Genomic DNA, 15,622 nt, shown 5'->3' with positions numbered 1-15,622 from the left:
GTCGTTCAGTTCAATAACATTAGACAGTATTAATGCATCATGTTAGGCACTGCGTTGTTTTCCTTAGTAATTATCTAATTTGCCAGAGCTTGCTGGAAAAATGTGGTTTTGGGAAAGTGACACAATAGAGTTGTTTGTTGGTTTGGAAGGAGAGGAGCAGGAGGCTGACGGGAACGGACACAAGCAAAGTCTGAGCTTTGAAGCAACTTACTGAGCCTGTCTATTTTAGCAAGGTAAGCCTGCATCTTGGGCAGTGATCCTAGGAAAGTGATGGTACCATAAAATTATAAGGGTATCTTGGGTAATCATATCAGGAAAGACTAGGAAAAAATAAGTCATGGAAATTTTGAGGTTTAAAATGTGATAATTCATTCATGGACTCTATAATGGACACATTACTAAGTCCCTGGATCTGATGCTGGAAGACAATTAGGTAGTTCTGTAAAACTACCTGACTTGGTGATGCTTCCTCCCAGGATTCCTCCTTGTGCTCTGGTAGAAATTCAATGACATAGTTATATTTATTATGTCCAATACTTGATACAAATAGCATAAAATGATTTTGAATCAGAAATGGAGTGAAAGAAGGAAAGGATGTGTCTCAACATGATTCATTGAGCAGGTACATAATTCAAAAATGAGGTCCTGCCCTGGAGAAACAGGATGGTGCTTGTAATATCTGTTGGGATTATTAAAGTAGCTCTTATGTATTATGTGTAACTTAAACCAATACAACTATGACTTTCTTTTATACAAAGAGAAAAAAAAGAACAGAAAGGAGAGGGGGAAAGGAGTTACTATGGGGCTTCTATATCAAAAGGATTAGAGCTGACTCCAATTCCTGTGAGAATTTTTACAAATACAACTGAAAACCAATCATCGCCAAAGCTTTTGATCTCCTCTTCTCCAACACATCCATAAAATACAGACCATCCTCAGTGCTTAGGCTAATGAATGTGTCCTGAACAGTAGTCTAGCCTGCCAACTATCACCTCCCTAGGGACTTCCTGCCACCCTTCTGCCTGGGATCCTGTTCTGACTGTTAGGATAAAATAACCTGTCAGTGGGATCTCATTTCTTCGAATGGTAATTTTCACTGCACGAATGCTAATCCTGTGGTTAGCTGGCATTAAAATATGTTTATACTATAACAGATGTAAATTTTTATACTTATATCTCCAAATGACTAACCACTATATGAGAGTGACTTTATTATTGTTATCTATTTTAGAATTTCAAGGTGAATCAGCTTGCACATGTTGCTAAGTTTTAGATCCAGCATTTAACCCCAGGCTTTGTCTACCCTTGGAGACCAGACAACTATTATCAGCAACTGATTCCAGAACACCTCCTTATTTTCATGCAGTTTTAAAATATGTGGCACACTTCCCTATGTAATGTGTAAACTCAACAGGAGGGGAAATTAGTCCAGGAATCAGCTCACATAATTTCCACAATGCTGCAGCTGGGACCACCTCTTTCTTACTTTCTTCCTATTTACAAAATCAAAGGTCCTCGTCCACCCGCACCCATCTAGATTGTAGTCATTTATTGAGCTCTAAGGTGAAATGTGTCCCACTGGAGACAGCCTGGAATGAAGATAGAAGGGCGGTTGGTGCTTATATATCTCTCAAAGAATGATGGGGGCTGCAATCCTCTTTTGGTAAAGTAAGTCTAATTTAGCCACTTGCCAAGAATATGAGAACTACCTGTACCAATCTGATTAGAGAGTGGATCTTTTTTATATTGGCTGTGTACCATGAGTCTGTGCTCCAAAGTTTCATTAAAATGATACAATGTGTGGTAAGGTCACAGAACTTGGTCATCTTTATGCTGGAAAACATTTATCTGGGATAAGATTTTACTTCTAACCCTTTCAAAGTATCTTTATAAGTACAAAGTACAGCCAAGAAAAGTAATAGTTAATAATCATTTTAAAAGTCTGAGGAGAAATTTGATATGACACTAAGTTTATTGAGAATCTTAGAGAAAGTCCACCCTTCTCAGTAAACTACATTACTAATGCAATTTCTACTTATGTGTAGTAGCTGGCTAGTTTTACATCAACTTGATACAAGTTAGACCATCTGAGAGGAGGGAACCTCATGGAGAAATTGCCTCCAGAGGATCTGGCTATAGATAGGCCTATAGGGTATTTTTAAGACAAGTGAATGATGGCAGAGGGGCCAGCTTGTCATGGGTGATGCCATCCCTGGGCTGGTAGTCCTGAGTGTTATAAGAGAACATGATGATCAAGCACACTTCTCCAAGGCTGCTCCACCAGCTTCTGCCTCCAAATCCTTACTGGCTTGCATGGATGGTGGACTACAACCTGTATGATGGAATGAACCCTTTCATCCCCAAGTTGCTTTTGGTCATGATGTTTTATCACAGTAATCAAAATTTCTAAGATGCAGTCCACCATAGTTTAAAATAATTTTTTACATAACATGATATTTCAACATAAAGTAATGTTTTACAATATAGTCTTATATCACAGAAAATACAAAAGAAAAATTATGTATTAAGAGAGAGCAGTAGGATATGAAAATAAGTATAAAATACATCAAGACAGACTTAGAAGAAGGGAAATATTAATAATGTACTATTTTATTTGTCACATATTTGAAAATGATCAATATAGGTAGGAAATCCCTATAGTATCTAGAACCTACTCATTGTATATACATTTTTCTTTTATTTACTTTTATGTGTTCATAATCATAATATATTTAAATTTTCTCAGTATTTATGAGCATAAAAATAATTTATATTTTCAGTTAAATTTGTGTTCAGAGCCTTCAGTTTAATATTAAAGAACATGTAGTTCTGTATGAGCTTCCAGACTCACATAAACACCACATCCTCAAGTCACCTTTTGGCTGGTGCTAGGGCCTGACCTTGTGTGATATAGAATAATGGGTATTTTCAGATTTTCAAGGTCCTGACCTTGTGCCATGTGCAGATGAACTTCAAGATCAATCTTTTTCCATAGGTGAAGGCAAAGAAAACCTAATATCTTCACTCAAAATGTCAGCAGCCTGAGGCTTGGGAAAGCCTTAGCTGTTGAGAGCATTCTCTGTACAACACTGAACCCAAAGTTCATATTCTACTATCCATTTAACAAACTCAGAGTCCTTTCAACACCCAAAACTCTGGCTCTGAAAGTTCTCATACCCTCTTCTGACCTCACATCCACAAACAGATGTTTGGTCATGTTTATCTTGGCAGTAACTGGAGTGTCTTATTGGGCTTAAGACAAATTCAGTGGAAAAGAAATTTTGTCTGGTACAGTAAACCTACATAATTTCTCTTGGCTGTCTTAAGAGGTCAACTTCCCTCAAAAGAACTTACTACTGACATTTCTTAAACTAATACAATCTCTGTGTTCTAAAAGCCTCTCCTTACAACCATAGATAACTATTACTTTCACCCCCATCACTCTAGCATCTTTTTACAACAAAGACAATCACAAAGATTTACAACAGGTCAAACTATGGAGAGTAGGGAACTGTGGGTTACCCAACTCCAAGTAATACACCTGCAATGAAACCTCTACACTTTAGCTTACCATCTTAAGTAAGGATTTCTCTTTAGAGGTCCAAACAGTGGTAGCTCTGCTCTGGTAATGTCTTCAATAGTGGACAGAGGGTGGCCATGTTTTTCTTGTGTGTGTGTGTGTGTGTGTCTGTCTGTCTGTCCGTTTGTCCATCCGTTCTAGTCTTTATTTAAGAACAAAAATGATGAGTGAAGAACGAGCTCCTGATCAACAGCATCACTGGACTTCTTATCCCATGCCCACCCCTGTTGTGCTTTTAATTCCTCCTCAATAAAAAGAATTTAACCCCAAAGCTCCAGGTTCTCTTGTCTACCTCCCTTCCTTGCCTTAGTTCACATCATCCCCAGGGAGGGCTGGTGCCTCAGTTTGAATGCATGGGAGAGCCCAGGGTAGTGACAGGAACAGAGGGAAAGGCTTCACCCACAGGAAAAGGGACTGAGTAGAGTGTGGTGAAGTGGGGGCTCCCATAGCCTGGGGTGCCAAAGTGGGGACCTGGGGCAGAGGAAAGGATACAGCCCCCACGCCCACCCCCAGCCCCCCAGAAAAGGTGTCCCTGTAGCCTCAAACTCTTCTGGTTGGGAATATTCAGTGCTTGATCTTTTGCCATTCTGACGCCAGTTACAGAACCATACTCGAACCACATCCTTCACCAGCCCAAGCTGCTTGGCGATGCTAGTGATCTGCTGCAGGGAGGACTTCAGGCACTTCAGAAACATGTTCTCCAGGCTCCACCTCCCACTGTTCTCAATGCTCAAGGAGTTCTCTTCCCAGCCTGCACCAGGGTCTCCGATTTGCATATTTCCTAAAGGTTCTCTCCTTGTTGTTGGCTTCCTTCACCCACTTCTCCAGAAGGGGCCGCAGCTTACACATGCTGCAGGGACTCAAAGCGACAAATGGTTGTCTGGCTGAACACCTGGGCACCCAAAGCTAGTAGACAGAAGATGATACTGGTAAGATCCTTCAAAACCCCAGCAACCAGGTGCCAGAAGTGAGTAATAGTGGCTGATCACATGCATATCTCCAGTATCCAAGGGAGGGATTACAGTGTGACAGGCAACTCCCTAGCTGTAGGGAAGTGCTGGCAAGGGTGACTGATAGTGACAAGAACTGTATTTTCTGAATACAGGTAAGAGCTGACTTTTGCAAAGGTATGAGAGACAAGAAGAACTGTGGGACTCTATCTGGGTTTTATAAAGCTTGATGCGGCTAATAGCTAAGCAGTAGATGAGTGGAATCAGGTAAGGTCAGTGGAGTTTGGGCTTCAGATGGGTTTGGGTCAGAGTGGAAGGATGGAACCTAGTGTTTGGATTTATTAGGTATAGAAGACATGGACAAGCTGAAAATCTACACTGCTTTACTGATCTTAAGCAAAAGTAGCATAACCAGTAGCTGACTGAATGAGCCCTAAATAAAGGCCTAATCTATGATTCAGACTATTGGATGAAAATAGTCCCCAAACATGAGCTGGAGTTCTGCCCGATATTCGTGATCACAAGCAGGCTTACTTTAATCTCCAGGACTTGGATCCTAATAGCAGTTTTCAGTGTTAATCACTATTGCTGGATGCAGCTAAGAGGAAGAAGAGAATAGGGTGAATCTGAGAATGGATTATACATCAGTTGAAACTATCCAGTGGGAGTTCCTGCCCATTTAGTCCACTGGTATTGATGAACACCTATGCCACAGGTACTGGCCCAAACCTAGGAGGTTTATAGAACTGTAACCAGGAGCAAAGAACCTTGAAAACCACTGATGAGCCAGGGTATCTGAGAGTTGGAATACAATTCTCACTCCTGAGATCTCAGGATGGCAAATGAACCAAATATTTGGTAGGCCTTTCTGGGGAATCAGATAAGGTAGTAAGATCAGATAAGCACCTAAAGGGTGTCCAGACATGTTGTTCTCTGACAGTCTCCCTATATTGATGATGAGCTGGTCCTGGCATGCTAGTGCACTGCAGTTAGATGCCACCAAGGAACAGGAATAAAGGGCTAAAGGGGTCTAGGGAAATCAAAGGAAGGAGAGTTTAAAGGAAAGAAATGGGTCTATCTGAAACATACTGCTGAGAGTGCAAACAAACAAAACCATCAACTAGATTTAGTAAACTGGATAAGAAGAGCTGAACTGATATTTAGTGAGCATAAGAATGCTGGGGATGTGAGATGACATATGCAAAGTAACATTGTTAATTGCCACTAAGGAAATCCAACAATGATTACCACCTTTGTTTAACAAGGAAATTCTTTAGTTTTCTGAAGAGAACTGGCTCGAGGTGCAGTTTTGGAAATATGTCCTCTGTAACTCTCAACCTTTCATAGCCCCTGGAGAAAGGAGTAGCTCATGTTCTTCATAAACTCTCAAGAATCCCAGGTTTTACAACAGTCTTTCCTAATCCTAGCTCTACACATATGTGATAGGTACCAATCTCATAGCTGTGCAGTATCATGATATATGCCAGGACTTCAGATGAGGATAACCAGATAAACATTGATTCTTATCTGTGGATTTGGTCTCCTGGAGGTATTGTTTTACTTTTATTTTCAGAGTTATTGGTTGAAAGTATTTGGTTTCTTAATTCTCTTTTACAAACCTACTAAATTTAGAGATAGTCCCTCTGTATTGTATGGACATGTTTTAGGGCTACTTCCCTAACCCCAACAACCTATTATTTTGTGTATGAAGTAGGAGAATCTATATTTAAAGAAGAGATGTGGCCATCAGTATGTACTATATTGGAAGCTAATATATCCACAGCTCTGGTGAAGGAAATCCAATCAAGCAACGAGCTTAACAATTACAGTGTTTCTACCAATAACATGAGCATTTTCATGAAGCTTAACCCCACTTATGCTCAAAATCCAGTTGCTTTGTTTGAGAGATGAACATAAAAGAGATCAAAATAAGAATAAAAGATATGCTGACAAATTAGATGCAAAATCTTTCTAGCTGTAATATTTCACTTAATGAAGTAAGAAGTTCTATGATTTGAAACTAAATTAAAGTTAATTCCTATTACACTAGCCCTTAGTAGATTAACCATGTCTTTTAAAATTCTTTAAAACATCACAATTAGTTCCTGCAGTCCACTCAGTGTGATTTAAGGAGAAAGCACTTATGTCTCCAGTACAATGGTTGACACACTGATTACTCCCATCCTTCAGGTCTCCTGGATCCATCTCCTTCTGTAATCCAGATGAAATATTAATTGTTAGAGAATTTCATAGGAAGTAACAGCTAATAATATTGATAATTCTCATTTTAATCACCCACTAGAAATGTCAAAACATTTCTAGAGCATCTTTTTTTCTCATAATAATTCAAAACAAATTATTATCACAATGACAAATCAAATTATCAAATTATCACAATCACAAAGTGAAAGGAACAAAATATCTGAGAAGTTCAACACCAATGAGTAATAGCCTGGATATAAGCTGTAATTTACACTAAACTCTTAAACTCCATCCTCCACTTGCTGGATTTAATTACTGACCTACTGGAGAATATATCCATCCATTCTTTCAGTAATAAATATTCAAGCACCCACTCACCCACTCCCACCATATTCAGTGTCCTGGTCAACATTTTGTCAACTTAATACAAGCTAGAGTCATTAGAGGGACCTTAATTGAGAAGATAAATTAGCCTGTAGGCAAACCTGTGGGGGCTTTCCTTGAGTAATTATTGATCTGGGAGAACCCAACCTTCTACAGATGGTCCTGGGGTGAATAAGAATGAAAGCTGAATATGAGCTGGAGGAGGAAGCTGGTAAGCATCTCTCATGATGGGTCTTTATATCAGTTCCTGTCTCCAGGTTCCTGCCTTAAATTCATTACCCAAATTCCCTTCAAGAGTGGGATTAGAATTAAGTCTTTCCTCCTCAACTCATTTTTGGTGATGGTATTTCATCACAGCAATAGAATGCTAAGACATCCTGCTAGTATACTTCAGAAGTGTGAATCAGCATATATAGGACCAGTAAATAGAATAGAAAAGAAGTGCCTGTAAAACATGAGAATCATCTCATTTTTCCTGCTTTCATCCATGTTTACATCTTTTTTTTTTTTTTTTTTGGTTTTTCGAGACAGGGTTTCTCTGTATAGCCCTGGCTGTCCTGGAACTCACTTTGTATACCAGGCTGGCCTCGAACTCAGAAATCTGCCTGCCTCTGCCTCCCGAGTGCTGGGATTAAAGGCGTGCGCCACCACGCCCGGCTCCATGTTTACATCTTAATGTTCATGGTAAAACTGAATGTGAAAGTAGAGAAAGAGGCAGAACCACATGCATAATGGCCCTTTCTGTCCCCAGACCACCCACCCACCCCTTTTCTGTTCCAACTTCATGTGATCATACATACTCTTTTGGGCCTGTTTTTCATGACCCATCCCTTTCTTTTCTCCAAGATATAACCTTAACTTTCTCCCAGACCTACTTCCATCAAGCTGTCCCTATTCTTTGTTTGTATAGTAAAGTCCTTCTACATAGGAATATTCTATTTGTTAGGGTTTTCCTGTCTTCTAACTCTATCACTATTTTTATTAGGTTGATGACTTTGTCACCCCACACACACACAGACACACACACAGCAGCAGCAGCAGCAATTTAAATAGGCTTCCTGATCTATTTTAGTTCTGTCTTTACTTAATTTAGTGTGTGGTTTTGCAGAACATATCATTTCTATACCACACAGTGTATATAGGATGGACACCTGTCTTGATTAAATATGTACACCTGTGTGCATGTTTCCTGCACAACAAATGCAGAACATTTGAGGCCCATGTTTTTCTGAATCAGGGGCTTCATGAGAGTAAACAAGAATGCCTGATTTGGGCTGTAGTAGCCAAGTATTGTGAAAAGTTTTCTGTGGTTTATGGACTTGGCCCTTTATTTAATTTTGAGAGCAACCACGTGAATTTGAGTTTTGCTACCTCATTCTTATCAAAGTGGTTGTGCCTCAGGGGAACTTTCCTTTTTACAAAAACAAACACACCTGATTTTGCTATTGTTTTCTTTATGTTTGCTTTATTTGGTTTGTTTGTTTGTTGCTGCTAGTAAGATAATACTGGATTTAAAGTGGAAAGGTTCCTTTCTCTAAACCTAGAACCTTAAAAGGAACTGCTGGAGAAATGTCATGTGGCTTTTGTCTTCTTGTCTTGTATTGTGCCCTGAGCTCCAGAGCTTAACCCTTTATACCCCAAACCCTGTAGTGAAGATTTTTCCAAAGCACTTATACATAAGTCAAGAAGAACTGGGTTGCTCGTCTAGATAAATACAAAATCTAGATATCAGTATTATAGGGCCTTTGGAAAGCTGTGTTTACTAAAGGAGGCAATGTTAGTTAAAATCATGCTAAAGAGTTATATTCATCCTACAAACCATGAACTTTCTAAAAGAAAAGTTGAACTCATGATCTATTCCGGCTACTTCTGTTTTAGCAGCTAGCTTTCTAATCTTGAACTCACTGCCACTGTTTACAACTTTTATTTGCCTTCTTTTTAAAAGTATTTTTCTTATTTTTAGGAATTTTGGACATGGATACAATGAAATGTTATATGCACTCTCTATGTACCCCTCAAACTTCTCCCAACTTCTTCCACAAAGCTCTTCCCCCACTTCACTTCCTCTTCTGCAAACTCACTAATTCCAGTTAGTGCTGCCTGTATGTATGTTGAGCACAGGACACCTATTAGTTGTCATGCCCTCATAAAAGAGTAGGTCTTCCTTTCCAGCACTATAGACTGCCAGTAGAACTCCAGCAATGGGTAGGGCCTAGAAGTCTCTTCACTTCTGTGCTGGGCTTTGATCATGTTCAGGACTGTGAGATAACCTCCGTTGTTTTGAGTTTTCAAGTGCAAAAGTCCTAGTGTGTCCAGAAGATAGCACCTCTCCCATCTTCCAGCTCCCATATTCTTCCCACCTCCTCTTCTGAGTTGTTCCCTTTTCACTTGTCAGGTATAAAGTAGGTGTGTGTGTGTGTGTCATTGTGTTAAACATATCTGATTTTTTTTTTTTGATGCATGGGTCTCAGCGGGACCTGAAATTATTCTCCGTGGTAGGCAGTCCATGGCAGAAATGGATATAGATGGAAGATTTCATGTGGTGACCCCAAAGCAACACTTTGCCACTGCCTGATACTGACTACAAGTTGGTATGAAGGCTATTCACACCAAAAGACAGGTTGACATGACAACTGTGTACCTAGAAGGAAAAGGAACTGGGTATTGTGCACAGCCAGCTAGTTTCTGCCAGAGTGTTGGCATAAGTTGTTTAACTGCTTGAGTCTTACATCTAAAATGACTGCTTCCAGCATAATAAATTTCTCTACAGCAAGCTGTGATAAATGGTATGACTCTATATTTTATTTTATAGCATCTCTACTCCATTCCTTCTAAATTGCCTTATTTCGTTTCATTATGATCACTAATGATAAATTAAGTTGAACTACTTAATAATTAAAAGTATCTCTAGGATAAAGCCATCTTCTCAATTGGAGGGAATCTATTTGACTTTGTTCAATGCAGCTAAGCTCAGTTCAGGAGAATGGGAGTCCTTCAGAAATGAACATAACTCAAAAAAAATGACATTGAAAAGAGCATTCTGTTTGGGATTGAGGAAGAATTCATGTCCATAAGAGCTCTTTTGACCAAGTTAACACAACATGGTACAATCTTCTCATGACAGTTTGGGGATGACTAACCGAGAGTGAGCTGACATGTTTGGAAGAAAACTTGAGAAAGAACCAATTTCAGATGCATATTTGGAAAAAGATGAAGGAAGGACTCCTTAGTTTGTATTCAAGCATAAATGTTACCTAATATCAAGAAGTACTGTAGAAGTTAAGCCTGGTTCTTCCTCCCAGCCACAAGCTCCCAGAAATAAGACCCAGACTCAAAATATACTTACACATACATTGGCTGTACAGCTAAGCTCTTCTTTGACTAGATCATAACTTACTATAACCAATTTATTCTGATCTACATTCTGCTATGTGGCTGCTTGCCTATTCTCAGGTACCATGAGTCCATCTCATCACAAATTCCAGGTAAATCTCTCTAGCCTGGCATTATCCCAGAGAACTTTTTGCCTCCTGGATGTTTCACCTCCTATTTCCTGCCTAAGCCCTAAGCCATTAGATTTATTATTGACAGGTACCACATCCATATAAACATCAGATATTCTCTCTACACAATGCCATCTGAACTCTGACATCTTTGGATGCATCTGTTGATTTTGGTTGGAGTTGAGATGAGAGGATTATGAGGGTATTAACCTGTATGTTAAAGTGTCTGTCTGTGAGTGGTTTCCTAGAATAAGGTCTAGTTTTCACTCCTAAGAGTCTATGACATTCTCTTCAAGGCTCAGGAGTATGCTGAGGTAACAAGATGTGAAATTTAAGATCACCAAAACCATGGTGTAAATGGTTGCTTTTAAAAAGTTGAAGTCTTCAGGTCAGGACGATGACATTCCAGAATGCTAAGAAACAAGGGTGTGCACCTCTTAATCTTTCTGTAAGATTTGCTCTTGCACATATCCATTAAGCACAGGATCCATGACTGAGTTTTCCATACCTCATGCTCTGCTTACACACATTAATGGGTAAAAGGAAGCTGCCCTAGCTGGAGGGTGATCTTGAACAGAGACTCAGCAATGGTGCTCTAGGCTCAGGTGGAACAGGCAGAGGAAGCAGAAATTTGCCTCTTCTGTTTGTGATCTCAGGAGAGAGTGAATCTCTCTGTTTGCTCTATAAAATGAGGATTCCTCTTTCTTTCTGTTGGAATTATAATAAGATAATGATGCACTTTATGCAAGTGCCTGAGTCTCAGAAACGTCTCAGTAAGTGGTAGTTACTACTTGGGATCTTGAAATATCTGAGCATGTCAGGTGTGAGATGGATTAGACTCACTGTGGGTGGCCCTGTGGGAAGAACAGACATCAACTGGCCTGATTTACAAGACACCACTCAGCTTCACATAGACAACATTTAATAGTCACAGAGAAGGATAAACACAGAGCCAGGGAACAAAACAATGAGCTCCCATGATAACTCATACCCGGATACTTCTTTAATCGGCATTCCAGGAGTGTCCAGTAGCCACCCTGGAAATAAGTTAGAATCTGGTGATGGTCGAATTGCTCCTCTCCTTCTACTGCTTTTGCTCGCTGTCCATATACCTTTCTATCTCTATCTTTCCATTTTACAGCAAAACACTTGTTTTGAAAGAGTCATCCATGAAATTTCTCAACTCCAGGAAGAAATTTGTGTGATTAGAAAGCTATTCCACAGGATTCTTTTCATAAAAAAGTAAACCATTTTCCTATGAGTTCAATACCCAAAGAAAATGATGCTTCTTTGCCTTGTAGGGGAGTTTGTTACTGAGCTTTGTTTGTTTAATAGACTCTTGGGATGCAGCAAATACAAGGAGTGATCTACTTCTTCCTGTTCTGGGGTCAGTTATGTTAATGATTCTACAACCAAGAAAAGTGTAGAACTTAGCTTTAAGCTCAAGGACTTCACCATATATATATATATATATATATATATATATATATATATATATATTATACAATTTCACTAAAACACATTGCAATGATTTTCCTAGAACAGCAGAATTAAAATGATCTATTCTCTATAAAAAAGTATTATTTAAAAACTGGGCTATATTGTGTAAAGACTAATGTCTGTGCCTTCTTTTCAATCAGAGGAGTCATACACCTACATCAGCTAGATTTTGTTTTTTGTTTTTTTTTGTTTTTTTTAAGACAGAATCTTACTATGTGTCTCAAAATAGCCTCATAAATCTCCTGCCTTAGTGACTGTAGTTCTGGGATTACAGGTGTGCCCCCAAGCCTTGCCAACACTCAATCACCTGTCTTAAAGTATAATGCACTTATTTGGACTTATACAGTGGTAACATAAAATTAAGCTGGTTATTAATATCTGTCTTTATATCCCAACTTTATATTTCAGTTTTGAAGGAAGATGAAGGAATTATCATGATGAAGTTACTAATTATGAACTTACAAATAAACCCAAAGGCAATAGATGTAGATAGGAGTTACCCTCTGAAAATCATCACTATGCCACCAACTAAAGTTTGAGGCTTACTCATTGTATTAGACACTGAGTATCTTAGCCTGATGGTGCAGGCTCATAATCCCAGCCACTTATTACACAAATGGATGTGCATGACAAATTCAAGACCAGCCTGGGCTATATGAGAAACTTCAAATCAGCCCAGTTAATTTTGTAAGACCTTGTACAATTGGGCCAGAGATATAGCAGAATGATAGCGTATTTGACTAGCATGAACAAAGGCCCTATGTTCAGTGCTTAGTACCACATGGTGGGAAGGAATTAGAGAATTGTTTTGGACATTAAATTCTACTATCTTCAAAGGCAATATGTCAGAATTTATTACTATGCACTGGAAATATTCAAGAAGCAGATACAGAAGGTGACAGACTATGCTTGGCTGGCAGCTCTGACCTCATGTAGAGCCACATAGCCTGTGATGTAATCACTTAGTGTTAGAAGTAAAAGTTTCTGAGATGAAGCCTGAGACAGAATGTTTCTACTTTTTTTTTTCTAGCATTACTTACAGACAGATTTCTTGATCATTATTTGCCTGAGCTTTTCTGAGTTTCCTTAGTGATAAGTGGGTCCTGGATTTCTGAGCTAGTCCAACTCACTCTAGTCTTTAAAAGTTTTAATTTGAGAGATGCTAGGGGATTATTAGAGACAGAAAAGTACCTTTGGCCTTGTCAGGAATCCACACCCTGCTCATGGGAAAAGACTAGCAAACTTGCTGGCTTTGGAGCATCTCAGTTCTCACAGATTTAGAACATGTCTATTTTAAACATATACATGTTAAAGATATAGCTCATCCTGCTCTGTTTCTGTGACATTTCATGTTATTATCTGTGATGTGTAATTTTGATTGTTGGCTTGTTTGGACCAAGAAATACTTAGACATTGGTGTGACACAAATTTGAATATGTCCACTCTCCATGAAGGCAGTTCAAAAGAGGGCTAAGTGGGGAGACCTACCTTGAAGATGGCTAGCTAGCACAGTCTAGTAGGATGGGGTTGCAGCCCAAATAAAGGAAAGGAAAAAGGAAGAAGCTAACAAGGAGTTTGCAGTCTCCTTTCCCTGGCTTCTGAAGTTCTGGGCTATCAGTGAGCACCTTTTGTCATGGACAGGACCTGATCCCACCACAATCTCTCCATGCTATGTTAGACCATATAATGTATTTTAAGCCATATACCCATATAAACTCTCTTCATTTAATTACTTCTGCTCTGGCATTTGGTCACAGCAATGAGAAAACTATCTCATAGACCATCTTTCGTCCTAAGGTAGACCTTGACCTTGTGTGGTGGGTCCAGCTGTTGTGTGAAACAACTGTGGAAGAATCCATCAGTTGACTGGAGAGAGCTGATGTGAAAGACTGAAGTGGCTATTTTATGTGAAAAGTTGGAGCAAGATCCCACTGAAGAGGAAGTTCTGATGTTTGATTTTAGATAGAAGATGCTAAAGTTGTAAATAAGGATAGGGTATTTTGAGAAGTTTCTTTTGAAAATCCCAGACACTAGCTGTGCAGAAATGTAAGTCAAATGTGTGATTTTAACATTTCTGGCACTCACACTGACAGAGGTGACGCTACTTTCTATCATTTCAATGTATTTGGAATATTCAATATTAATATTGAATATCAATAAGCCATTGATATTAATAATTACCTGACATATTTTACACACCTCTTCCTTATCATGAGATATGTTTGTCATATGTACAGTGCATTTTAGTTCTTTGGTGGCTAGTGATTTTCATATTGGAGCAGCCTAAAAGCCATGCACCGAAATTGCTAATTTTCTAATTCACTACAGCAGTTTCCACTTAGTGATGAATGTCCAAATTTTGTTCCTTGAAGAAGCTCTTTAAGTTCTCCTGAAAGGGAAATTGCACATTTGGCTTTGATGTATGTGCTTGCGTACAGCAGCACTGATGTTGTATGTGACTCTGGATCTGTTCCAAGTGATACATGAGACGAGGTGACATTTTTAATCATAGTGAGCCCACCAAACAGCTCTCTGGAAATGCTTCTGTATTGATCCTGGGTCTGTACAAACATAGGTGAGGAGGTGGAACATTAAATTGAATGCTCAGTCTGTAGAGATGTTATCTCAGGAGAAAGAGTGGCATGTCTGCAACTAAGAAACGGAGTTGGGTAAAGAAGCTGTGTCATGTGGAAGGAGAGACAGTGAGCAGAAGCAGATTGGGAGAAGGAGCAGAAAGAGACTGCAGGCTGAGGTGGTGTTACAGAACATTTTAAGAGTGGAAAGTATGCACATGCTATGGGAGGTCTGCTGGCTCTGGGGACAAGAAGATTTAATAAAAACCTGGCCTGCTCATGGTGGCTGACTTCAGTGTAATGAGAACTGAGAACACATGCAGAGCTGTTTGTGTTTATGTTTGAGGAGGAAAAAGGCTTCCCAGAAATCAGTAACACTGTGTTATATGAAGAGAAACTCTCTGTGACCTGGAGGCTGTGGCAGTATGCTCCATTTTAGCCCCTGGGACAATGGTCACACTGGTTTGTCCAAGACCCCACCTCACCTAATCCCTGGTGTTCTCCCCATAGCTTTTCAGGGAAGAAGTCCTGGTCTTCTCTGCTTTTATAATGGAGACTAGGGCTGGCAGTTATCGCCATCCCTGACAGAATGTAGAGCTCTCATCCTCTGTGATACCCTTGATGAGCTGTCTGCTGGTCTAGTGGCAACATGGTACTCGTGGAGTGTGGCAGGGCCCAGGAGGCAAAATTATCATGTGGAATGACTTGGAGTCTATGCTGCTGATGGGAGTATAGAGGAAAAAGAAAAAAAGAAAATTCTGTACCCACTCAGGAAGTTGATTGGATATTCATTTTTATGGCCCACTCTCTCCTGTCTGCATGTTTTCTATTTAAAAGAACATTTCAAGAATACAGGAAAATCTTCTCACAATAAACACAAGTGAGGTGTCCAACAGTGAGTGAGGTGTCCATCAGTGAGTGAGGTGTCCA

The 15,622-nt window shown here is 39.5% G+C and overlaps 1 protein-coding gene and 1 pseudogene across 1 annotated transcript in view; one reads left to right on the top strand and one right to left on the bottom strand.

Annotated features, from left to right (window-relative positions):
* Positions 1 to 15,622, top strand: part of Rarb (retinoic acid receptor beta) — a 664,387-nt gene that overhangs the window by 51,445 nt on the left and 597,320 nt on the right. The window lies entirely within an intron of this gene.
* Positions 3,921 to 4,469, bottom strand: LOC110309840 (annotated as a pseudogene).

Source organism: Mus caroli, chromosome 14 (genome assembly GCF_900094665.2).
Source record: "Mus caroli chromosome 14, CAROLI_EIJ_v1.1, whole genome shotgun sequence".
NCBI classification, from domain to species: domain Eukaryota; kingdom Metazoa; phylum Chordata; class Mammalia; order Rodentia; family Muridae; genus Mus; species Mus caroli.
Note: the sequence above shows the minus strand (reverse complement) of the source record. Positions and strands in the feature narration are given on the sequence as shown.